The sequence below is a fragment of the Anser cygnoides genome, chromosome 1 (genome assembly GCF_040182565.1).
Source record: "Anser cygnoides isolate HZ-2024a breed goose chromosome 1, Taihu_goose_T2T_genome, whole genome shotgun sequence".
NCBI lineage: Eukaryota > Metazoa > Chordata > Aves > Anseriformes > Anatidae > Anser > Anser cygnoides.
In genome coordinates this window covers 206774282-206799830 of record NC_089873.1, presented here as the reverse complement: position 1 = coordinate 206799830, position 25549 = coordinate 206774282, and the positions used below count along the sequence as shown (strand labels likewise).

Genomic DNA, 25549 nt, shown 5'->3' with positions numbered 1-25549 from the left:
AAGCATCGCTCATTTGTGGGAAGTAGAGAGTAATTTCTTTCCTCTGCACTTCCACATAGCCTTTACTTGTTTTGTTTAGTTTTCCCTTTCCCCCTCCCTTTTCCCCTTTCCCCCTTTCTTTTTTTTCCCTTTAGTTAAATTGTTAATTGTTTAGTTAAATTGTTTAGTTAAATTGTTTAATTAATAATAATCTTTCCTTAATAATTATTTCTTTTTTCCTTTAATTAAATCATCCTTATCTCAACCCGTGAGTTGTTCTTTCCTTTACTTCTTCCCCTCCTCATTTAAGGAGGGGGAGTGAGAGAGCGGTTGTGGTGTTCAGCTGCCTAGCACGATAAAACCACCACAACACTATGAAAAGCTTCTTTAATGATAATATTGAACACTTTTAAAGATAAGTCCAGTGGTACTTGTGCATTTATGTTTTTTGCTAACTTGTACTTAAGACTGAGTTGCCATTTGACTTAGAAATTAAGGTATTTTGGGTTCTGTGCAACCACGTAGTATTTCTTTGCTGAGTTCCTGGAGGCAATGTTAAGGCACATGCAGGATAAGGAGGTGACCTGGGACAGCCAGCATGGCTTCACCAAAGGCGAATTGTGCCTGACCGATCTGGTGGCCTTCTGTGATGGAGTGACTGCATCAGTTGACAAGGGAGGACTGACCTATGTCATCTACTTGGATTTCTGTAAGGCCTTTGACATGGTCCCACATGACGTCCTAATCTCTAAATTGGAAAGATATGGGTTTGACGGATGGACCATCTGGTGGATAAGGATGGACCATCTGGTGGATAAAGAATTGGCTCAATGGCCGCACCCAAAGAATAGTGGTCAATGGTTCTATGTCCAGGTGGAGACCGGAGAAGAGCAGTGTCCCTCAGGAGTCTGTCTTGGGACCAGTGCTTTTCAATATCTTCATCAATGACATAGACGATGGGATTGAGTGCATCCTCAGCAAGTTTGAAGAGGACACCAAGCTGAGTGGTACATTTGATGAAAAGAAGGAAGGGATGCCATCCAAAGGGACCTGGGCAGGCTGGAGAAGTGGGCTCATGTGAACTGCATGAGGTTCAAAAAGTTCAAATGAAAGGTTTTGCACCTGGGTCAGGGCAATCCCAGACAGGAGTACAGACTGAGAGAAGAATTCATTGAGAGCAGCCCTGCAGAGAAGGACTTGGGGGTTCTGGTGGACAAAAAGCTTGGCATGAGCCAGTAGTGTGTGCTTGCAGTGGAAGGCCACCTACATCCTGGGCTGCATCAAAAAAGATATGACCAGCAGGTGGAGGAAAGTGATTGTCCCTGTCTACTCTGCCCTTGTGAGGTCCCACTTGGAGTACAGTGTCCAGGCCTGGAGCCCCCAACACAAGAAGGATGTGGACCTGTTAGAATGAGTCCAGAGGAGGGCCACAAAGATGATCTGAGGGCTGGAACACCTCTCCCATGAAGAAAGGATGAGAGAGCTGGGCATGTTCAACCTGGAGAAGAGAAGGCTCCGGGGAGACCTCATTTCAGCCTTTCAATAATTCAAGGAGTCATAAAAAATCAAAAAAAGAAAAAAGTAAAAAAAAAATGGAGAAGGACTCTTTACTCAGGTAGATAATGATAGAAGAAGGGGAAACGGTGTTAAACTAAAAGAGGATAGATTTAGACTAGACATTAGGAGGAAATTCTTCACTGTAAGTGTAGTGAGGCCCTGGCACAGGTTACCCAGAGAAGCTGTGGATGCCCCATCCCTGGAGGTGTTCAAGGCCAGGCTGGATGGGGCCTTGGCCACCCTGATCTAGTGGGTGGCATCCCTGCCTATGGCAGGGTGGTTGGAGTTAAGTGATCTTTAAGGTCCCTTCAAAACTGAGTCATTATATGACTCTTTGTAGAAGATGGTTGGGAATTCTTTACTGCAAATTCTTCTTTTATAGAATACTGATAAATAAAACCAATGATTTACAACTCCAATTTTACCTTTTTGGATAACACGTTCATCAAAGATTTCATCTGGCTACACTGGAATTTCCATTGATAAGGAAAACCAGAGAATAACATCCCAGTTTCCCAATAATTTAACAATTTTGCACCAGGAAGTGCTTTATTTACAAAACCGTCTGTTATATCCCCTGATGGAAATTATACGCCCCCCACCCCAAAAAAAAAAAATCTTAAATATTTCATAGTAGGGGAAAAAAAAAAAAAGAGAGATGTTACGAAATTTCAAAGACAAGTTGAGACAAAAATCAAGTATCCACTTGTAGTTCAATTGTAATAACATTATAACTTGACTGAAATGACAGCCATCAGTTCAACAACTAACTTTAAAGGCTGTATCTTTTAAAAATATTCTTGAAGGGAAATTTTCAGATATTAGCCTTCAACAGCAATGCAACTCCCCAGGAAGTACCATAATCTCTGTCCAACATTAACACAACTTGCTAAAAAAATCCAAAATATTTTTCCTCAAACGCTATTTTTGGCACTGCAATAAATTAGGCGCACGCATGCTTTTGAGAATGCATTGATAATTTAAGTGCTACAAATAGTCACATATGTAAAAGAGATGCCAAGGAAACAAGTGTTACAACCCTCAAAGACTTTGCAACTGTTGATCCAAAATGCAAAGTGCTTGGCAACTTAAAGGATGAAGCTGTGTTTACTAATTTTCTAGCTGGGAGGTTAAATAGGAAGGAATCAACTCTGAAACATATGTGAGCAGTCTGGCTTACCCGCTTTTAAGTCCCCAAACAGCTGGTGTGGAGAAAACCTACTGTTGTGTATTGCTGAGCCACTGATGGGGATGAGGAGAAACAAAGTCAGTGACAGTTTTCAAAGATTTCTCTTGTAAAAGTGTAGTCTAGAGCTCTTCAGTAAAAAGCTCCATGTGGTCCAGCCTTTAACTGGAAACAAGAACAATTAGGGTTTTTAACAGATGCCATAGTGACTTTAACTATTCATACAGGGTGATGGAAATTAATTTCTGGAGTCCATGTTAATAAGTGAATGAACTTTACTGCTGAGAACACTCACTTTATGGACATCAGAGTGTAACTAGCAAAGAAAAAAAGAAGCAATGAAGAGACAATTGTGATGAATATATAAGGAATATATACATAAGTTACAACTCTGAAGGCAAGAAAGAGGTGCTGGAATGTGATATATACTGATTGTACATTTAGAGACAAGTGCATGGGAGAAACAGAAGGCACCACAGTATGACAGTCATTTAACTGAACTATATGGTCAAGGCTAAGCCAACATCAAACTATGGTGGTATTAACAGAGATGAGGCGGGAAACAGTTAGGACTACATGGTAGATACCCAGACCTTTTCCATCTAGCACCACGTGGGTCTACTTTATAGAAGAGAGGTTTTAACACATGCCAGTCTAATTCATAAAAGGATCTCAACCAAAGATCACTACAGGGAAAGCCAGACCTAGAACATTTTGAGCCATCTGTGCTTTGCTACAGTCCTAATGAAGACAAATGCAAACACTAAAAATCTTTGGTGTTTTTGTTGTTGTCGGTGATGGTGGTGGTGGTGGTGGTTTCTCTACCTCTGTAGCCTTTTCTCTAGACCTTCTGGCTCGGATTACACCACCTAGATCACAAGACCAACTCCTTTGAAGCTCAACACTTCATTATATTCAACAGTCTTCTTAATGCTTGCCAAAGGGCACTTTCTTCCTTCCTGCTTCCCTTCTTTCTTTCTAGCTGCTGATCTCTACCTTCATGTCCCCTTGTCAGTTTGCTGCACATGCATGCACATTTCTTCCATTGCTATGCGAATCCTTTCTTCTCTTCTTTTTCTATGTTCTCTCTATGCACTGACATGTTTCCCCCTATAAAAATACCCTGAATCATACCAAAAATATATAACCCAGGTCTGGGCATTAGCAGGTGCTTAGAGAAAATAAGAGAAATTGTCTTTGATAGACCTATTGTCCATAGTTTTCTGGAATTATATTTTGAACCTGTTATATTCTTGACTTCCTGAAGCAATCTAGGTACAAAAGGCCTCTACCTTTTTGTGATTAGTAATAATGTATTGTTATGTTTTAATTGGAGACCCATAATTTAGGGCTCAGAACGACATACAATATTCAATATATTGTTATTCTGTTTTATGCATTGACAAATTTTATTCTCTTCTTTATTTTCTTAATTTTGTTTATGATAATTGCTATGATCTTGATAATCTTTGAACCAAACTAAAACCTTAGCTATTGACAATTGTTCCAAGATCACTGCCATTACCTCATAGTATGTGTATATACACTGAGTATGCTGATTTATACCTTCCCTATCTCCTGAGATTTTCCAAAAAAAAAAAAAAAAATAGAATTAAACAAGATCAGAGAAAAGAAGTTCACAGAGTCCCACTCAAAATGTGAGCTATATTTCATAGCTTTGCTCTTCAACTATCATAGTCTAGATAATCATGTCTTACCATATTCACTTGCTCAAATAAAAACACCAAGATATCTAAAATGTCAGGATGGGACTGGCTTTTTTATTGCTGATGACACGTACTTGCTTGTTTCTTAGCTTACAGCAGTATTTGCATATCTAAATTTAATACCGATGGCAAAAGCAGTAACAAAGCCTTTATTTCACAATTTTGGAAGTGCTGTTTCAACTAGGTGTATCTGAATTAGTTAATATCAGAATAATTTAGTCCAGTAAAAATTTTTGATGACAGTTGTCCAACCCTTGCTGAAAGCAGGTTGAGCTTCAATGTTGGATAGAGTTGTTTAAGGCCTTTTCTATGTCAGTTCAAAATAATTTCTACAGCTGGAGATGCACAGACTCTTTGGACAATTCTTCTTATTGCTACTCAGAGTTTCCCTTGCTGTAATTTGTGCCTATTGCTTCTCATCCATCATTCACTGCACCTGTCTCACAGTCTGGCTCTGTTTTCTCTTTCTGACCCCTTCTTTCCTTCCCTTCTTAGTTATTAGAAGATAAACCTCCCCCTTCATAATTTGTTTTTCACACTGAACAAAAAGCCACCCACCTCAGCCATCCCTCGTACGTTACGTACTCCAGCCCTCTAGCCAACTGCACTTGTACCACTTTGTCTATCTATCTCTTTTTCTGAGAAGCCCCAGACTGTATGGTACTCTGAATGCAGCATCACAAGCATAAAATAGACATAAAGAAACATTTCCTGCAAAGAGCTGGCTTTACTTTTGTTAATATAGACCAGTATGGAGTTAGCTTTCATCACCACAATGGCCCAGTTTGACTTCTATTCAATATCAGTCCACCAGAATCCATGGAGCTCTGTAGTTGAGATACTTTCTAGCCAGTTGTCCCCCAGCCTGTATCACTGCATAGAGTTAACTCCATCCCAGGTACAGGACTTTGCATTTCCTTTTGTTATACTTCATAAGGTTTCTGTAAACCCATTCCTAAAGCTTGTCAAAATCCCTCTGAGGATCTGTCTGCCTTCCAGCATATTAACTCCGCTCCCAAATGTGATGTTTCTTATCAGCTTGCTGAGATTGTTTTCTGTCCTGTGGCCTAGCTCATTGATTGTGAGTAGCAGACCAGTATCAGCCCCTGAGGAACATCACTTGTAACTGGCCATCAGCAGGACTTTGACCATACAATACAACCTGTTTTTTCAAGACTTGCTCACTTTGCTTGTCAGGAAATGTGAAACAATTCTGAATTGCTATAGTTGGTTTTTGGTTTTGTTTTTCTATTGTCAGTAGATCGCTTTATACGTGGATCGCTACTTACATCTTGGTTACAATTCTGACTTTTAATACCAGATTTTTAAATTCTTGACACATATTTAAACATTTATGTCTATATGAAAGGTAAAAAATGAAGAAAAAAAAAAAGAAAAAAAAAAAGTTCCATCTTACTAATTAGCTCCTGAAGGTAAACTAGAGAATGAACATCACTTTGTATTTTTCTCAATTCCCTAATGCTAATATATTATCCCTAAGAGTTTCTGCTAGTTTCTTCGCAGCTCCAGCAATGCCTTATTTACCTGCTTTATAATGATTACCTGCTGCTTTTTTTCATCAGGTTGTCTCATCTGGAACAGAGCACACATACTGCTTATTTTAATTAAGGATAACTGAAGTACTATGCATTTTATATTTGATCCAATCTGGTAACAAGCAGTACAATTTACCCCACAGCTGTGTACCGAGGTTGTTATTGCTTCAGGCAGCTCCTCTGCCGCCAAAGGTGAGAAGAAGCACAGCTCTGGGACAGAGATAGGAACTCTGTAAGCATGGAATGGAAAATGGTGGGTGTGGAAAACCAAGGTCGTGCTAGACCATCAAACTTTTTTTTTTTTTTTCGAAAGCTCTACATGAACATCCAGGTATTAACGTTGTAATTCAAAGTGCTGCCTTACAGCTCCCAAGCTTAGTAGTAAATAACTTTTTCATCCAAAGAGACAAAGCTTTTCTTTTTCCTTTTGTCCTCCATCCAGAGAGATTCAAGGTCCATTTCATGAATTGCAGCAGGAAGAACATAAATGGTATGAGTCAAAGTGAGCAGTCTGTACACTGAAAGGTACTTTTTGCAGGGAGAGATATTATATACGGTAACAAAATTCTCTGAATGCTATTTTATGCGTCCATGCAACTTTTCAATGTCCACTAAGGATTTTATAAAACTGCTGACTGAAAAAAAAAAAAAAAAACAACCAACCAAACAACAACAACAACAACAAATCTGCAAAAGGCTGACTTGCACAGGTCAGTAGTGCATTTACACTCTCCCCAACTCCTTCCATTAGGATCAGACACATCAAATCAAAAAACAGAGAACTTTCACAGAATAGTTCAAGGGACCTCTGGGTCCATCTGGTCCAATCCCTTTGCTCAAGAAGGACACTCAGAGCAGATTGTCCAGGACCACATCCAGGTGGCTTTTGAAGATCTCCAAAGAGGAAACTCCACATCCTCTCTGGGCAACCTGCACCTGTTCTCTGTCACCTGCATAGCACAGAAGTGCTTCCTGACATTTGGATGAACCTCTTGTGTTCCACTCTGTGTCCATTGCCTTTTGTCTAGGCTCTGTGCACCACTGAACAGAGCCTGGCTTCACCCCCTTTGCAATCTCCCTTCATGTATTTATAGACATTGATATGATCTCTCTGAATCTCCTCTTCTCCAGGTTTAACAGTCCCATTTCTCTTCATTTTTTCTCACAGGAGAGGTACCCTAGTCTCTTCATCGTCACTGTGGGTCTACTTTGGACTTTTTCCAGTATGTCCTGGTCTCTCTGGTACTGGGGACATGGGGGGCAGAACTGTATACAGTACTGTAGGTGGAGTGCCTTATTTACACACCACGGCAGAAAAAAAAGTATTTTCAGCCTGAAATGGGGCTGTTGTGCATAAATTTCTTTCAGACTGGTGTTTCCATTGCACTCAGTGGTAAAACTCCCGTCTTGATGACAACTCATTTACATGTTATTTCTAACAACGTTTGCCAAAGACAGCTGTCCCTCACAGAAAGGAAACATCACACTGGTCCTTAATTTCTTTTTCACCTCTGGGTAGTAATACTAAAATAACTTGGTGCAAGTAAAAATACTCATATTTTCCCATTGTAAAAGTGTAGGCAGCACTGTGAGTGCTCTGCTGACTGTCTTCTACCTGAAACCTCTTTGGTTTGATTTATTAATACTGGACTCTAGACAAGTCTACAAGAGTTTCCTCTTAAAAGGCTGCCCACTCCAATTTTGGGTGTGCAGCTTCTGTTCATGAGCTGCACATTGTTTTCTTTAGTATCTTTCTCCGCATTCTAGGCTTAGACAGAGTAGAAGAATTAAGACCATTCTAGGGCTATCAGAAATTATCTTATCTTGCACTGAACAGGACAAGGATGGGGGGGTCTTCAGCTTGAAAGCCTGTTACTGTAGGTCTCACCACTAACAATCACTTCAGTATTCAACTTAGGTACTAAATAGCAAAGGAAAAAAAAAAAGACCAACATGTAAAACTCAGAAATTTAAATTTTGCCTCTGAACAGCAGTCATAAGACCACCTACAAGTATACTGAATCTAGGGCCAGCATCCTCTCTGGAAGATGAATAAGTCAGTGTTATGAAGAAAGCAATGCAGAGCCCAAAAAAAAAAAAAACTAACAAAAAAAAAAAAAAACGTGATTCAGTAATTCAAAAACAACTAATTAAAAAGTGACATTTCAGGAGTATGGCTTATTAATGTGAGAAGTGAATCAGTCATCGTTCAGTGTTAGTGTTAAAAAGCATATCTGATAAAGGTGAAAAGTCTTTCAGTGTTGCTGACAAAACTATAACTAGGGTCAATAGCTAAGAGATGCAATTTTTATAGTAGTGAGGATATTTAGATCAGGTATCAGGAAAGGGATGGCCTTGGCTTTTCCTGGAATTATTGAAGTCAGATGAGCAGTGCTCCTAAAAGGAGTATGGATATTATCAAAACTGGATTAAAACTTACAGATTCTAAAGGACAGATTGATATTATTTTGGCCAATGGTGATATCTAGGCTTGAACGCATGAATCATGTCTTGTGCATTTGTTGCACATTACTGCTTTTTGCTTCAGTTTCCCACAAGTATGTAATAGCTTAGTCCATAGTAAACAAGTTTTCCTTTCTCCCTAGTTATTATACTCCATATAGTTTAAATTAGGTAAATTTGAACGCAGATTACATCTGAACCTTGAATATCCATTAAATATCTGATATTTATAAAAGTATTTAATTAAGAGACTATCTTCAAGAGCACGTTTAAGACTTTAGAATTAGTCTGCAAGCAATACTAGAAAATTCAGAGAGATTCAGAGAAATTCAGTCTCAACTGACAGGCTGACATTTCAATTTTGAGACTTTACCCAGTCTTGGACAAGAGAATATCATTAGGAGATTTAAAGCAAAAGAAACCTCAATGGATAATTATTAAATTTGCGGCTAGCAAACGTGACACCCATCTACAAGAAGGGCCGGAGGGTAGACCCGGGGAACTATAGGCCTGTTAGTTTGACCTCAGTGCCAGGGAAGCTCATGGAGCAGATTATCTTGAATGTCATCATGCGGCACTTACAGGGCAACCAGGCGATCAGGCCCAGTCAGCATGGGTTTATGAAAGGTAGGTCCTGCTTGACGAACCTGATCTCCTTCTATCACCAAGTGACACGCTTAGTGGATGAGGGAAAGGCTGTGGATGTGGTCTACCTTGACTTCAGTAAGGCTTTTGATACCATTTCCCACAACGTTCTCCTCAAGAAACTGGCTGCTCGTGGCTTGGACTGGCGTATGCTTTGTTGGGTTAAAAACTGGCTGGATGGCCGGGCCCAAAGAGTCGTGGTGAAAATCATTTAGTTTGGAAAAAGCCTTCAAGATCAGTAAGTCCAACCATCATCCAGCCATATCGAGTCCCAACATGAAACCATGTCCCTTAGCTCCACATCCACATGTCTCTTGAATACCAACAGGGATGGGGGCTTCACCATTTCCCTGGGCACATAAGCCTCTCTCTTTTTCATCATTAACACTTAAAAAAAAAAAAAAATCTAGTTCGTAAACTGAGCTAAACTGGTAAGACTTTCTCCATAATCTAAGATGTTAAAAAGGGCAGGGCAGAGCAAAGAGGAAGAGCAGAGCAGGGAAAGGGAAGGGAAGGGAAGGGAAGGGAAGGGAAGGGAAGGGAAGGGGGAAGGGGGAAGGGAAGGGAAGGGAAGGGAAGGGAAGGGAAGGGAAGGGAAGGGAAGGGAAGGGAAGGGAAGGGAAGGGAAGGGAAGGGAAGGGAAGGGAAGGGAAGGGAAGGGAAGGGAAGGGAAGGGAAGGGAAGGGAAGGGAAGGGAAGGGAAGGGAAGGGAAGGGAAGGGAAGGGAAGGGAAGGGAAGGGAAGGGAAGGGAAGGGAAGGGAAGGGAAGGGAAGGGAAGGGAAGGGAAGGGAAGGGAAGGGAAGGGGGAAGGGAAGGGAAGGGAAGGGAAGGGAAGGGAAGGGAAGGGAAGGGAAGGGAAGGGAAGGGAAGGGAAGGGAAGGGAAGGGAAGGGAAGGGAAGGGAAGGGAAGGGAAGGGAAGGGAAGGGAAGGGAAGGGAAGGGAAGGGAAGGGAAGGGAAGGGAAGGGAAGGGAAGGGAAGGGGAAGGGCCAAATATATTAAAAGTTTTTGTTTTTCCTGTATTTTCCAGTCAGGTATTACCCCTGGAGGTTTCTCTAAGGCATAATTTCATAACTATATTGGGTACGATGCAAGGTGTCACAAAGCCGTGTTGTTCATCAGCATCTGACAGCCATAGTTTCCGTCTCTCCCAGTCAAACTGCTTGCATGGATTTGTGCAAGTGCTATTTAATCTGTCCTGGTACAAATTCAGCTACTGCCAACCGACTTCAGCCGTTGTGGAAACTTTGGCACAGAAGCATACTAAGAGTCTTTGTGTTGTCCAGCTTTGCAATTTGTTTGGACACAGAGTAACGTACTAAATCCCTCCAGCCAGATGTGCAGAGAGGTCTCAAACTGCTTGTTTAGGCAGCTGATTGCAGAAACAAGGCTTTCATATGACTTGATAGCTACTAACTTGCATTAATTTAGGGAGTGAAAGCTAGCAATTTACATTATCAAACAGTAGGACAGAGATGATGAATAATCTGACTATGGTTCTAAGGGAAATTTCTCCATTTGGAAAAAAAAAAAATAGAAAGGTTATTCACACTGGAATTTGGCAGGACATTAGAGTTAATCACCACTATTCTTCATATAATCTTTAATGATCACAAACAGTCAGGACCTCCAATTTACATCTCATTTACAAGATGGCATCTTTTAGCAGCATGGGACTTCCTAACACACTCTCAACTACTAAATGATTAAAGACTTATTCTTGCAGTACCTAGAATTTCTCAGTCTAACCTTACTTACATCTGCTGCAATTACAACATGAAGCTGCTTAGCCTGTACTTAAAGAAAAACAAGGCTGTGTTTACACTTCACAAGTTTTCTCTTTCAAGAGGGTAAAATTGAACCTTATGAGGGAGAACAATATCCTCTGCTTTCCTTCTAGTAAGATATGACAAAAAACACCATGCTAGTCTGTCTCTGAAGCACTCTCCAAAGAAGCAGATGAACAGACCAGATGTACACAGCTTGTCTGATACCTTGCTGCTTCAATAATTTTCATTACAGTAATTGTTGCTTAATGCTGGTATAATTTGTTGCTCAAAGGAAACAATTTTTGTTTCCTTTAATACCATTACAGTGATGCTGCTATTTTGCTGGAAGACCCAGGACCTCTCCCACCCACAGAGCAGCTTAGAGGTGAAGCTGACTTTACGACCCTGAAAGAAAGTGGAAGGCCACGGACATCTGACCATGGGGTCACTGTGAAAAGCCATGAAAATATGGATAGCTGTAAGCATGCACAGCTCATGCTGTGCATCAGCAGACATCAGCAACTGGCAACTGTTGGAGAAGCAGTCATATATTTACATGAAATATGACTCCTTTACATTGACAACTCAATTTGATTAATGGTAGCAACTGGTAGAAATGCTATTTGCATAAAATACTCTGCAGAAAAAGTAATTTTTTATCCATGAATCACATGACTTGGAAATATTGTTTCTAAGCTTATTGTGCTTAGAAAAGAATGTGTATATCACATTATATATATTTAATAATATATGTAAATAAAGAATATATACAAGAATATATACTTACATAGTATTTATGTATCTACATGTGTATGCACACATATATATCCTCCCTCTCAATTTAAGCTCTTTCCAGATGTTCAAAGGTCATCTTGTCACTACTGAGATATCTTTCAGGTCATAGCATGATAATTTTTTAGATGATACTAGTCAGAGTGGCTGCGTGATTTGAGGACAAAGTAGGATTTCTTCTCTGGTTTGCACAACTCACCTGCCAGGCTCAGGACTTTGTCTACAACATCTCCTAGAGTTTATTACAGCAAAGAGACAGTGTTTGCTGCAGACAAAGATGAATATGACTAACCCTCAAATGAAGGAGTTCTATGATATGTTCGTGGGACTATTTTTCTGAAAGTCCTTGCAGGCTGCTGCATCCATTATATCCTCTGTTTGTCTCAGATGAAATAATTGAGAACGGATTGAAGGTGTTAAAGGTTTTATAAAGGTTTTGTCCATATGGTCGTACTGGTCATATGGTGATAGTTCCTTTATTCTTCACTGAACTCTATTAAATTTAGATGCATCTATAGGTGGTCTGGATACAGTTTCTCAAAGTCTTGCTGTTCACTGTCAATGATACACTGTAAGGAAGAGATAGCATGGGGACCTCTGATCAGCCAGTACATTGACTAACTAGGGGATTCGTATATTCTTATAAGGAAGTAAAACTCACCCCAAACTGCAGATAAGTACATTGACTCTTTATTTGATCTTCAGTAAGACATTGATCTGCAAAACACTAATTTTCCTAAGGTGTTGTTTTGGCAAGTAATATTCATGAACAATGTGGGAACCCTATGATTCCTCAAATTCAGACAGAGTTCTTATGAATATCAGAATGCAGAACAAATGAAAACCAATAAAATAGCTAATACCAAATTAAACTATTACAGCCACATGGATGAACATAGAAGAAGGCATATATGTCATGCTCAAATAGTAGGGTTTGGGTCATTTAAGATCTTTCATATGAAATATTTTCTCTGCTGTTATTACCCAGATGAATGTTTACTTTAATGATTTCCTGTGCACCAGATTAACAACATGAGAATGATAAACACGAATGTTATTTCAAAAGATTAATCTCTTCAACCTATAAAAGCCATGAACTTAAAAGTTAATGCTGGCTTGACAATCTGTCACTTACAGTCTTGCCCTTTCTTCCATTCCCAAAAGAAGAAAACTGTCTCATATTTAGATATGAGATTTATCTGGCTTTCTTATAGTGTTGGGAGAATATTTCCATTATATAAATAACATTTTCCTATACAAATATTGGTCATTTCTTGGTTCAATGCCCAGGAAAGATATGCCCTGTAGCTCTCTGATCTACTTAACAGGTGCTCTGTTAAGTACACTGCCCTCTTTCATCATGCAGTAACCTTCAGTAAATCAGGATAATTTACAATGTAAGTTCTGCTCTCAGAAACCTGCTGCTGTAACAGAATTCCAACATAATGTAGTGAAATTCTGTTAACTGCAGTGCAACAATGTGAATCACCAAAATTTGAAATGAATGAGCCTTGTAATGCCTCAGGCATAACATTTTAGTGGCTGAAGAATTTGACGTTACATGCATTCTGAGTATCTATAATCCTATAGTTATCCTGACAGCAGAGAACCTACCTCAATAACGGTATCTACAGAGAGGAAATTATTAAAATACACTGCACATATAAAGCAAGCAAAGTACTCTTCAAAACTGGATCCCTCCGTTAAATACATGTATTTAACATAACACAAATGATGGAATTCATGTTTAGCTGACCCATTTATTCTGTATTTTCCAGCTAAGACACTCAAAAGCTTTCACATTTAAAGATCTCAGCTCAAGAAATGAGAAGGACTCCATGGGGTTGGGTTTTCTTTTAGACACAGCTTTTAGAGAGAAACAAGCACATTGAGGTCATTGGAGTTGGAGCTGACATAAATGAAAACACTATACGGCCACTAGATTCCATGAAGGAATTTGGCCCCATGGAGGGCTGGCCACCATGACGATCAAGGTACTGGAGCACCTCTCTTATGAGGAAAGGCTGAAGAAGCTGGGGGAGGTTATCAATGTTTATAAATACCTACAGGAAGAGTGCAAATAAGATGGAGCCAAGCTCTTTTCAGTGGTACCCAGTGACACAGGAAGAGGCAATTGAGACACAAAATGTTCTGTCTAAACATTAGGAAACACTTCTGTAGTCTATGGGTGATGGCGCAGGTTGCCCAGAGAGGCTGTGGAGTCTCCTTTCCTGGAGATCTTCAAAAGCCACCTGGACGTGGTCCTGGGCAATCTGCTCTTGGTGTCCCTGTTTGAGCAAAGGGATTGGACCAGATGACCTCCACAGTTCCCTTCCAACCTCAACTATTCTGTGACTCTATGAAAAATGGAAATTATTTTGTCTAAAGGACAAATAGAGAATTGCCTCAAGGAAACAAGGCTCAACTCTTGTGAAATAACTAAACCACAGTTTGTCTGAGTAATATAATGCTGTTAGCATCAAGTTTGTTTTAAAGAACAAAACAGAATTGTGCCACCTTAGACGATACTCAAGGCACATTTAAAATTATATATTCTGAATGTATAATTTACATTCAGAACAAGTCTAGGGTAAGTTAAATGCTTTCATCCCCATTCACGGTGTTTGGATTTGGAAGCTAACACCCAAATCACAGCTAAGTTCAAGGAAATATCTGAAGTTGCTATGGTAAGCTTGCAGCTGACACAACCTACAGTCAGACAAAAACTGCACAATAGGAATTGTCCCGGGCTGATGAACAAGGACTCAGCATAGCCACAAACATTTGGGGGATTAAATGAGGAATGAGAATAAAAGGCAACCAAAATATAATCCAAATAAACAAACAAATAAAGAAATCCTATCCAAGAAATTCTAACAAAAATATTTCTCTTGAAATAAAATACATGATCATAAAGAAATACCTGTGGAAATACTGTTGGACTCAGATCCAAGTTCACATTATAGTTATGGCTAAGAGTTTCCCGTCTTTGCTTATTAAGGAAGAATATGGATATTTACATATTTTTGGTGCTTTTGTTTTGCACAGTTATTCACCTGAACAGATGAAGCTCAGAGCTGTATAAACTGCTTCTGTGCTGAGTGATGTAACAGGATGCAAGTTTCAAAGTCCTCATTCAGCACTGAAGGCTCCATTGCATCTCATTTATTGCTGTTTTGCCACCACATACTGTTGATAAGTGTAATAGGCAAGGACTAGTTTATAACTGCTATTTCAAAGAATGTTGAAAAAGAAAAATCAGAAAGAAAAGTTTATTTATTCACAGGTAACAAGTGTTCCAATGGCATATGTTTGAAGCAAGTGACCTATTTTGCAACTGTTCATAAATCCAATGTTATGTTTCAGATGCCTGAAGAGATACCTCAAAGCTGTTTTGTAGTCAGGTCCCAGTCCTGAACATGCAATTTCAATTATTAAATTAGAATAACTGCTTGGGAAACAACTGAATGAATGATAGAAGGCAGCCCAGATCATCCGAGTCTCTGGAAATTCCTGCCGTACACAGTGGGTTTTTGATCAGGACCCAAATCTATTAACACCATAACTCCCAAATCAGCATAGAAACTCCACAGGAGTACATGCACGTCAGGCAGTATTTGTGTAAGCCAGCTTCATTCACCTGCTAACTCTCGTTAGCTCTACTCCTTTTTATATGTGATTGTCATTTAAAACCAATCAGCTTAATGCATGTTTACCTTAAGTTCCCTCTTTCCTCAAAAATTCTGTGCTACACACAAGTAGTCTGTGAGCCATCCCACTGCCAGCACTGATGGATGATTTTTATATTCCAGAATGGGACCTGTCTCTGCCCCAGGTGTCTGGTGACACTGTCTTCAATGTGAATAACTGCTGTTAATCTTACGATACTATTTATTTATTTTTATTTTTATTTTTTTCTAAAAAATGCTCTGATATCGACAAATAGACTACACTTACAGGCACTGATCTTAGACACTGCATCTACTTATTGGCAATGTTTTCAAACCCCATGGTTTCTATGGAGATTACTGTTAACAGACAGGGACTTCATAGGAAAACCTATCCTCATACCCACTTGCTGTAACAGAGTGGTAACACTTCCCTCTTCCTCCTCACCATGCCCTTTCAGGGAGGTTTCAATCAAAACAAAGTCATACCAAAGGATACTAATAAGTTACTTCAAAGATCTTGCAGGGATCAGAGACCAGGCTCTAAAGGCATACACTGTGGTGTCTGAAACAATGTCATAGCTTGAACTGCCACGCTGCTTTGCAGTTAAAACTATTTTATTTCATTCATATCTATGGAATCCTTACAGCTCTGAGAGACAAGCCACTGACACTGCCATCCTTCCTCCTACACCAAGATACAGACACTAATCTGAAGACTAGTATATTTTAATGTTGGTCATTTGCAAATATATAAATATTTGAAGACATTTCAATAACAAAATTCACTCTTATAAGTGACTTCTGTAACTAATTTCAGAAGAAAAAAAATGTGTTTTATTTATATATTTTTCCCTTAGAATAGGATCAGATTTCATCAGTGGTACACAGCTAGTGGCTTACCTAATAAGATAGCTAGATGGTGCTAAAACATACTTGTTGCAATACAGCTTTACTTCTCATTACAAGTTTTAAAATAAGATGTTTTATTTATGTGAGTGCTTCTAACTGCAGTATTTACATAAATTTTCATCCAGTGACTCCCTGAAAAAAAAATCCTGGTGAGTATGGATTTATTATTATTATTATTTATATTTATATTTATTTTTTTTATTCCTATACTTAAATTGAGATATTTGATACACAGAAGTAAAGGAACCTTACTTTTCTTGAGTCGCAATGAGAATATTGTCCACAAAACAATCCATCCTTTCTACAGTTTGCACATCACTGAAATGTGTCTGCCTCTGGAGTCAAATGCATCCATTTACCTATGAGCTACATTACAGAATAATTTAGACCTAAGGATAATGGAAATTCAGCAGCGGTATTGATTGCATGTTATAAGAATCTGAAAATATATAATAAGCAAGTTCTGATTATTTTGTGATTAATAAATATTAATTATTATTATTATTTAAATAAAAAGTAATAAAAACAATAGTTAAAAAATATAAACTCCCACATTTCTTTTATCCTGTGCTCATTTAGGGGAGAAGTGGTGAATGAGTTTGAAAGGAATCTCAGATTGATTACAGATAATATTTTGTTAAATGGTAAACTTTTTTTTTCATTTTTTTTTTCTCCCGACTAAGTAAACATAAGTTTAATTTCTTTCTATCAGAGACTTTCTTGGATAAGTTTGCTTAAAATGTAAGTTATGTAATTAACCTGAAATTGAGATATGTTTGGAGCAATCATATTTATTTGTGTACACTGTATTCCTGCTTGTCAGGAATATTCTTTGCTAAACCCATAGTTATCTGCTCCTTATGGCCAGTAAATTAATTCAGTCTCATTGCTTACGTTACCTTCTGCTGCAAAGCTGCTCTACATTAATGAATTAGGCCCATTTTCTTTCTCTAATATTTTCAAAAAATTTCTTTTCTTTATAAGAAAATTTCTCTCATTTCTGTCACACACAGCCTTACCTATTTTAGATAAGAGCTAGAGGTGTGAGAGGTAAGAGCATCTTGCTGCTCCTACAAAACCTGCCAAGCTGGACAGTGCAGAGTCTCACACAGTGGTCTCTGGCTGCAAATCATTCACTGAGTACAGTAGACATGCTGTAATTTTTAGCAAGGACTCTTCTACCTGGTGGTCCTATTAAAGTTTTCAATAATAAGCAAGTTTTTATTTCTCATACCATCGAGGAAATGTACCCAAATCCACAACAGTACCTTGCTTGACTTCTAATTCTGGAAATAAATATCTGTTCTCTTAAGACATATGTTGATACCAAAATGACTTCTCTATACCAATTCACCAAGATAGGACTGGAGAAGATTACTCCATAGTTAAGACTAGCTAGGCAATTTATAGATTGCTGTTATTCACATAGGGAGTTTGATCAGTATCTACGCAACTTTGGGAGCAGAATAACTTGTAGAGATGGTCCTTCTCCTCTGTATTTGTGTGTTTTCAGACTTCCTCTTGCCTGAAGTGCAGGGATTGTGTACTTCTTCAGAGAAACACTTTTAAATTCACCCTTCTGCTTTCTCTCTGGTGGTGCAGATCTGTGAGGCTGCTGCTACATCTCATTCAGTACAAGCACTGCCACGACCTGGACCACTTGCTCAGCGTCAGCACAAGAGGCAGATAAGAAGAAAAGCACAGGGCACAACAAACTGCTGAGAAAGGTTTTGCTATTGCTCTCTCTTAATAAGATATGAAATTCCCTTTCTATCTATCTTGCTCTCCACACACACTTGTACCTTTGAAAATAAAAGAGCTTACAACCAACAGAGAAGAAGACACAGCAATTTCTAAACCATCTAGTGAAGTATCTTCTCTTTGGCAGTAGATAATAGCAAGTGTTTGAGGGGGTAGACGCTAGTGTCGTACAAAATTAAGAAGTTTCTCCTGGGAAGAAGGAAGAGCACACCGGGTTTCAGACTTTCTTCTGGTGTCTTTTTTTTTTTTCCCCCCCTTTTTTTTTATGTTCTTTTTGTTTCAATTTCCCATACATATGCCTAAACCTTTACAGAATCCTTATAAACTCTTCAAGTCTCTGGACATATCAACACAGCTAGATAGAGACACATGCATGCCAGGTTCACCTGTGCGCTGTGCCAGGACTGGATGAACCAGATCCAACCCAGGGACCTCTCAAACACAGTTTATAACCTTGCTCTCTCTGCAGGGCTCATTAGCATCAGCACAGACTGGCTCCTGGACCAGAACAGCCCAGAAAGACTGCATGATGGACAGAGCAGAGCTTCTCAATTTGGTCAAAACAATAAATAGTTTCTTATATTTTTTTCCTATAGAGCAGATACTTTTCTTCAAGGATGCTAACAAATGCTACCTTCAGGACAGAAGGCAAGGCTAGCAAATAAAACCCTGAGTTTTTCACCTAGGTATCCATTCAGTCATCTGACTTTTGAGCAGAAGAGACTAGTAATATAGACAGAAATTTCTCTTTTCTGTTCCTGCAGAGATTTGGGCTCCAGGCTCCAGATTTCAGAAGGCAATTTCCACAGGTGACAAAATGCTCTCCTTGTCAAAACAAGACTTTTTTTTTTTTTTTTTTTTTTTTCCACAGATGATTAGCTGGAAATTTGACTAGCAGATGTTGAGAGATAAGATCTCACAAATCAGCAAATCCTTCCTACTCCCCAATCCACACCTGTTTTACTATCACCATGATAAGTGCTGAACCTGAATGTGATAAAATTTAAATATCTCCCTCAGGTGTTTATAAAAAAATAAAATAAAATAAAAATGGAGAAGTAATGCTCTGGCTCAGAAAGGGGCAAATTGAGCTGTAGGAAAACAGCATCTTGGCTTTTTAAAAGTTCATTTGTTCCTGCTGTTTATACTCTACCTGGAGCCACATCGCCCTGGGTTTCTGACATCTCAGTTGGTGATTTTTTAAAAGATTATGAAATTGGAGGGAACATAAGCTGTATCTTTTGTTCTTTCACATGTGCTTGCCCCTAGCTAGAAAGGAAGGACACAAGCCTTGCTGCCCTTTAGAAAATAAGCAGCAAACAGGACTCGTGTTTTCTAAACATTTACATAGCTATCAAGTTGTTTTCCAAGTGAAGGCTTATTTCGGAAAGGCTTCCAATTAAAGGCTTATTTTAGAAAGAACCAAAACCAGATTTTTTTTTTTTTTTACACAGCTACTAATATTTTATTCTGACTTTTGAATTGCAGTTTGTAGTGGGTTTACGTGGCAAGGTTTTGTTAGCAGGGGGCCATAGGGGTGGTTTCTGTGAGAAGGATTTAGAAGCTGCCCCATGTTTGGTAAGGGCCCCACTGCTGACCAGAGCTGAGCTAGTAAGTGATGTTGTTTTGCACGTCTATGAGAGCATGTTTAAGACAGGGAAAAAAAAAAAAAAAAAAAAAAAAACAAAAAAAAAAAACGCTGCACCACACAGCAGCTGGGAGAGTGAGAGGAGTGAGGAACAGCCTTGCAGGCGCCAAGGTCAGTGAAGAAGGAGGGGGAGAGGTGCTCCAGGCGCCGGAGCAGAAGTCCCCTGCAGCCTGTGGTGAGGACCATGGTGAAGCAGGCTGTCCCCCTGCAGCCCATGGAGTACCACGGTGGAGCAGGGTTCCACACTGCAGCCTGTGGAGGAGACCACGGTGGAGCAGGTGGACCTGCACCAACGGAGGCTGCGGCCTGTGGAAGACCCCTGCCGGAGCAGATTCCGGGCCGGAGCTGTAGCCTGTGGAGAGGAAACCACGCAGGAGCAGGTGACCTGGCAGGAGCTGCTGCCCGTGGGGGATCCAGGTTGGACCAGTTTGCTCCTGAGGGATGGACCCCGCGGTACAGACCCATATCTGGAGCAGTTCTTGAAGAGCTGCTGCCTTTGGGCAGCCCACGCCGGATCAGTTCAGCAAGGACTGCATCCTGTGGGAGGGACCCCACAGCACAGGGGACGAGAGTGACCGAGAAGGAGCGGCGGCGAAGAAGCGCTATAGACTGACCATAACCCCCATTCCCCCGTTCCCCTGCGCCGCTCGGAGGGGAGGAGGTGGAAGAGGGTGGATGAGGCGGCAGGTGCTTTTGGTTTCTTTCCTTTGTTTCTCACTTCTCCAGCTTGTTAATAATAGGCAATAAATCTTACTATCTCCCTATGCTGAGTCTGTTTTGCCCGTCATGCTAATTACTGTGTGATCTCCTCATCCTTATCTCAACCCTTGAGCCCTTTTCATTGTATTTTCTCCCCGTTCCTCTTTCAGGAGGGGGACTGAGAGAGCGGTTGTGGTGGAGCTCGGTAGCCCACCCGAGTAAAACCACCACACAGTTCCACTAAAAATGTTTGTTACTCAATAGCATCCAAATTTAAGCTATCCAAAGATCACTGAAAATGAGCTCTTCTTGTTTTGTTTAGGGCTCTATGCAGTAAAATGTTTGTTTTGTGTTTTTATTGGCATGGTTTCTCTATATCTACTTCAAAGAGGCATATGGACTTGGAAATCATATTTTAGTTCTTAAATTCTAGTAGCATACTAGCAAAAGTACTTTAGTTCCTTTACATGTTGCTAGCATGTTGTCAGTTATTATTAAAGTAACTTCAAGCTATTCTGTATTTATAATAAGCAATGAATGCATGATGATCATGTTTCATTCTGGATCAATTTTGTTTAGTTGAAAAGTTTGTCTATATTAATGGGAATGAAAAGTATTTGGGAAAGTTTCAGAAGATTAGGTCAGAAGCACCTCGCAGTATTTTTTTTTTTAATATTATTATTATTGTTTATTTTCTCCTAAGCAAATATAAAAAGTTCTCCTCTGCTGTCCTGATTTCATTATGATGATATCAGTGGAGTTACAGTGGTATTAGATTGGAGTAACCAAGTGGTGAATTAGGTCCTGTACATTTCATTACAGAAACATAAAGCAGATGTGATGTTCATATGGTTCTCTGATAACATGATCACTGAAAGAGAAAATATATTCATTCTAGTAGTTTAAAAATATCTAACTTGAGCAAAAGCAGTGCCATATTTACTTCCCATCAGTGGCATCTATATACACTTTGTATTCGAAAAATACAAAACAAAGTTTGTAAAATGGCCATAAAATAATCTCGCTGTGTTATTTTTCTCTACAGGTTTTCAGATGACACTGTATTACATTAGCTTAGGGCACACCATGAAAGCATGCTTTAATCACGATAATGTGGTCGGCTTTTAGGTCAGCTTGGTGTTCGACTCATATCTATGTGCAAATTCATTTGCACCTCCAAATGCCCACATGTGCAGATGAATTCTACTCCTGTTTTACCAGAAAGCACATACAAACTTGTATGACAAATGTTGGTGAAGATCCCTGACATCAAACCTCAGACCATCTACTCAGTCCTTATCCTTCGTTCTTTCTCTCTGTTTTTTTGGTCCCATGGATTTGTGTTGGGTTTATATGACAAGGATTTGGTAGTGGGGGGGCTGAAGGGGTGGCCTCTGAGCAGAGCCCAGCAGCTGCCGCATGTCAGATCAGAGCCAGCTCCAGGTGGCTCCAAAAGGGACTTGCTGCTGGCCACAGCCAAGCCACAAGCTATACTGGTTGGGCCTCTGGGAGAGCAGATTTAAGGAAGGAAAAATCCTGCTGTGCTACAGCAGTTGGGAGAGGGGTGAGAAATGGGAGAGCAGCAGCCCTGCAGCCCCCAAAGTGAGTGCAGAAGGAGGTGCTCCAGGCATGCAGCACAAGTTCCCCTGCGGCCCGTGGAGAGGCCCCTGGTGGAGCAGGCTGTCCCCCTGCAGCCCACGGGTCCCACACGGAGCAGATCTCCACGCTGCAGCCCGTGGAGGAGCCCCCGGTGGAGCAGGTGGATGTGGCCTGGAGGAGGTGGACCTGAACTACCTATCAGTGTGAAACCACCACAAGATTACTATGGATCTCTTATCATTTAGTAACCAGGCCAGAGCTTACAAGTTTCTGGTCATCTCTTTGCGTTCTTCACCACTCGTTTCTCCTTTAGACTTCAAAGGCTTTTTCTCCCATCCTCTTCTGTATTTTGCAATTTTGATTGCATTTTATATTTTCACTATTATGATTAGCATTTTTATGCTAAGGACTTATAGCTTACTTACATATTCCTGGCCTGAGGCAGATATGTGAACTTCATGAGACAAGTGGCTGCATTTTCTTAATCTGAAACTTCTGAAAACTACATGACACTTCTGTGTGACTCCAGGCATGAGGGAAGGTCAGAACAAAGAACAATGACTAAGAACAAGCATATGAATCTTTGTTTAAGGGTTATTCGACTGGATAGTAGCTGATAAGTAAAAACTTCTTATACTGAAAGAAAAATGAAAATTGTTATAGTATTATGTTTATAAATTTCTATCTACATATTTTTAAAATGCCCAGTAAACAAACTGGCTAATAGAAGTGAATAAACAAATAACAGAGCTGCCTGGAAATTTTCCATCAGTGAAAACTGCAGCCTCTATATAATAAGCATTTTCTGTAGAAAGAAAATATCTGTGAAATTGTCATTTTCCATTAGGAAAGACTCTAAGTTTTGTCTGTTGAATTGGTTGAAATATTTTTGAAATAGTAAATAAATGGATAAACTACATATATATCTACAAGTAGCATGGTCTACTGATCTGAAGATCAAATGAAATAATCAACAGAGTAATTATGATGCTTATTTTTTTTTAATTATTATTTTTTTAAATCTAATAGCTAAATTATTGCCACTGAAGAGTAGAAAGAGAAGAATATATAATATCTTTGAATTAATTGCAGGGTTCAGCTATTTGGTCGAGGCTCAACAACTGGGTCTGTGTTTTCTTATTGCTTTTTTCGTTTTTCCATATTTGCTACAGCAACCTAATTCGCCTTGTAACCTGTAGAGAATATCACACCTGAAGACCTTTACCTAGGTTTTCCTACAATCCGTAATAACTAAGTATTGCACATAATTTTACACAATGTCATATTAAAACATAAAAAGACATTAAAATAATTTTATAGAGTAATTAAGAGAGTTTTGCAAATCCATTGTGGACAGACTCTTTCTGCTACTGTCCTAAGCCAGCTGGGTAGCAGCCAGATCTAGAAACTACACCTGCAATTGTGTGATGCTGTGTTTGAGCTAATAAACTCTCTCTCTCAGCAAGATATATTAGCCCGAGCACAGTGGTCTACTAAGACATCTGTAAAATATCTATGTAGCTAAACTAGATCCATCTGCAGGGAGAAACTGACTCTTAAATAAGCATGGCTTAAAACATAACTAATAATGGATTCCCCAAGCTTAACTACTTGTCCTTGGTGAGAGAAGCCTGGAAACAAAGACAGTTTTTACCTTGGAGGCAGTGGTATACATCCCCACCAGAAATTTCCCCTACAAACATCTTTCGGAGCCTTATGTCTCTTGTGCACAAAGTATCGCTGGTCCCCGTACCATCACCAAGTTTGGCAACACAGCACACACAGATAATGATATATACCGTGCCTGTCTCCAGAGATCACTACCAGGTAAAAAGCATTACAGCTGTCAGCGTCTGAGAGAGATATAAAGCCTTTTTTATCCCTGCTCTAATATCTCTTAAAGATTCTTTATACTCATAATCTCCTGGTTCAAGGTTATTGTTAATTGCCATGTAAGAACACAATAGCTGCTGGTTATCTTGAAACACAGGCAGCAAGAGCTCACATCTGCCTGCAGTCAACTCTGTAGACAAACCCCAGAGTTGCTGTGCAATAACATACCAAAGCATGAAAAAGTGAGGAGACGAAGCTGTCCTACAGTCCATGCCCTCCATGCTTTCTCCCATTGGCACACAACTTCAGCAACTTGTGGAGCAAGGAGAATTGGTTTTAATCTTTCCTTCTCAACACATTTCATTTCCTGAACTCCTTTACCAAACAGACTTCTCCCTACAGCAAAGGGTAATGAGCAGTGTTTAATGAGTTGCATAGTAATGATGGGAGAAGGCCTGTCAAGTCCAGAGGCCACAGCTGCAAAATATTCCTATAGCAAGAAAATCCAGAGATATGAGAGGGGAAAACATCTTCCTTTACCTCATAATACATCTGATAATCTTTGAACAATAGGAGACTAAAGTATTGTTGACAGTTCGGCAACCCGCTCTTTTCCTAGCATTTTGTTTTGGTAAACCAGTTATTTACAGTGTTTGTACAGACAGAATGATATTTTTCCCCTGATAATAAATACACAAAATAACACTCTCTCATCAATCTAGCTAAGTCTGCTCATCTTGCTTTCAGCTGCACAATGACCTTTTCATGCTGACTGAGTAATGTGTCCCACACATGGTTTGTAACAGATATAGATTACTTACCTTCTCTTTCTGCATGATGACATACTGATTAATAGCACCACGAGAACTAGCTCCTTGTGATCAATTAATCATCTGTCATAATTATTCAGTGGTTAAATAATTATTAATTTTGGGTGCTTGTGATAGTGAAGGTTGACAGTGTTAGAAAGGAGAGCATGTTCTCTTTGCTTCACTGCAGATTTAGGTCTAAAAACTTCATAAAAGTAGATACCTGTCAAGGCATTTTATCCTTCTGTAATTTGGCTTCTAATAACTTCTTTCAGGAATATATCAAAGTCTTCATTACATGCTAGTTGCCAAGGGAAATTGGTAATAAGAAAGCAGTACCTTTCCTGGGAACAGTGATGGTTTGAAGGCAGTCCCAATCAACTCCACCTCTGCTACCCACTTCAATAGTAGTATTCCTGAGTAAAATTATTTATTTTCATTGACTACTCAATGACTTATGTGCAACGAATTCATAAAATCAATTATTGCCTACTAATTATCACTGAGCACAAATCAGTATTTGAAAACACCAAGCTCATCAGAGCTCAGTCAATAAGGGTGAATTGTGTTTTGACATAGCCCCATACTCCAATACTAAGCTCTTCTTGGCTTTTAAGGTATCTTACCTGGGAATGTGGGAGGACTCAATGACTGTCTTTTTTCTCTCAAAGTTCTATGATTGGACCTGCCACTACCTAGTAGGTTAGGGAGTTCTGGGTGCCTACCTAAAGCATATATGAAACTGGAATACATTAAAAAAAATGATAATATGTTTCAGCATCTTTATATACATGTGTTCAAAAGACAATAGCTTAACACAGTATGAATTAATGGAGAAGCATGCCATAGGAAAAAGTGGTTTTACAGTTTTCTGTTAACTTTTAAAATATGGACTTTTTGAAAAGTGGAATTGCACTATGTAAGTATAAAAAGATCTGAAGCAATG

At 39.4% G+C, this 25549-nt stretch overlaps 1 protein-coding gene across 6 annotated transcripts in view; it reads right to left on the bottom strand.

Moving 5' to 3' along the window:
• Nucleotides 1-25549, bottom strand: part of TENM4 (teneurin transmembrane protein 4) — a 1678763-nt gene that overhangs the window by 1464082 nt on the left and 189132 nt on the right. The window lies entirely within an intron of this gene.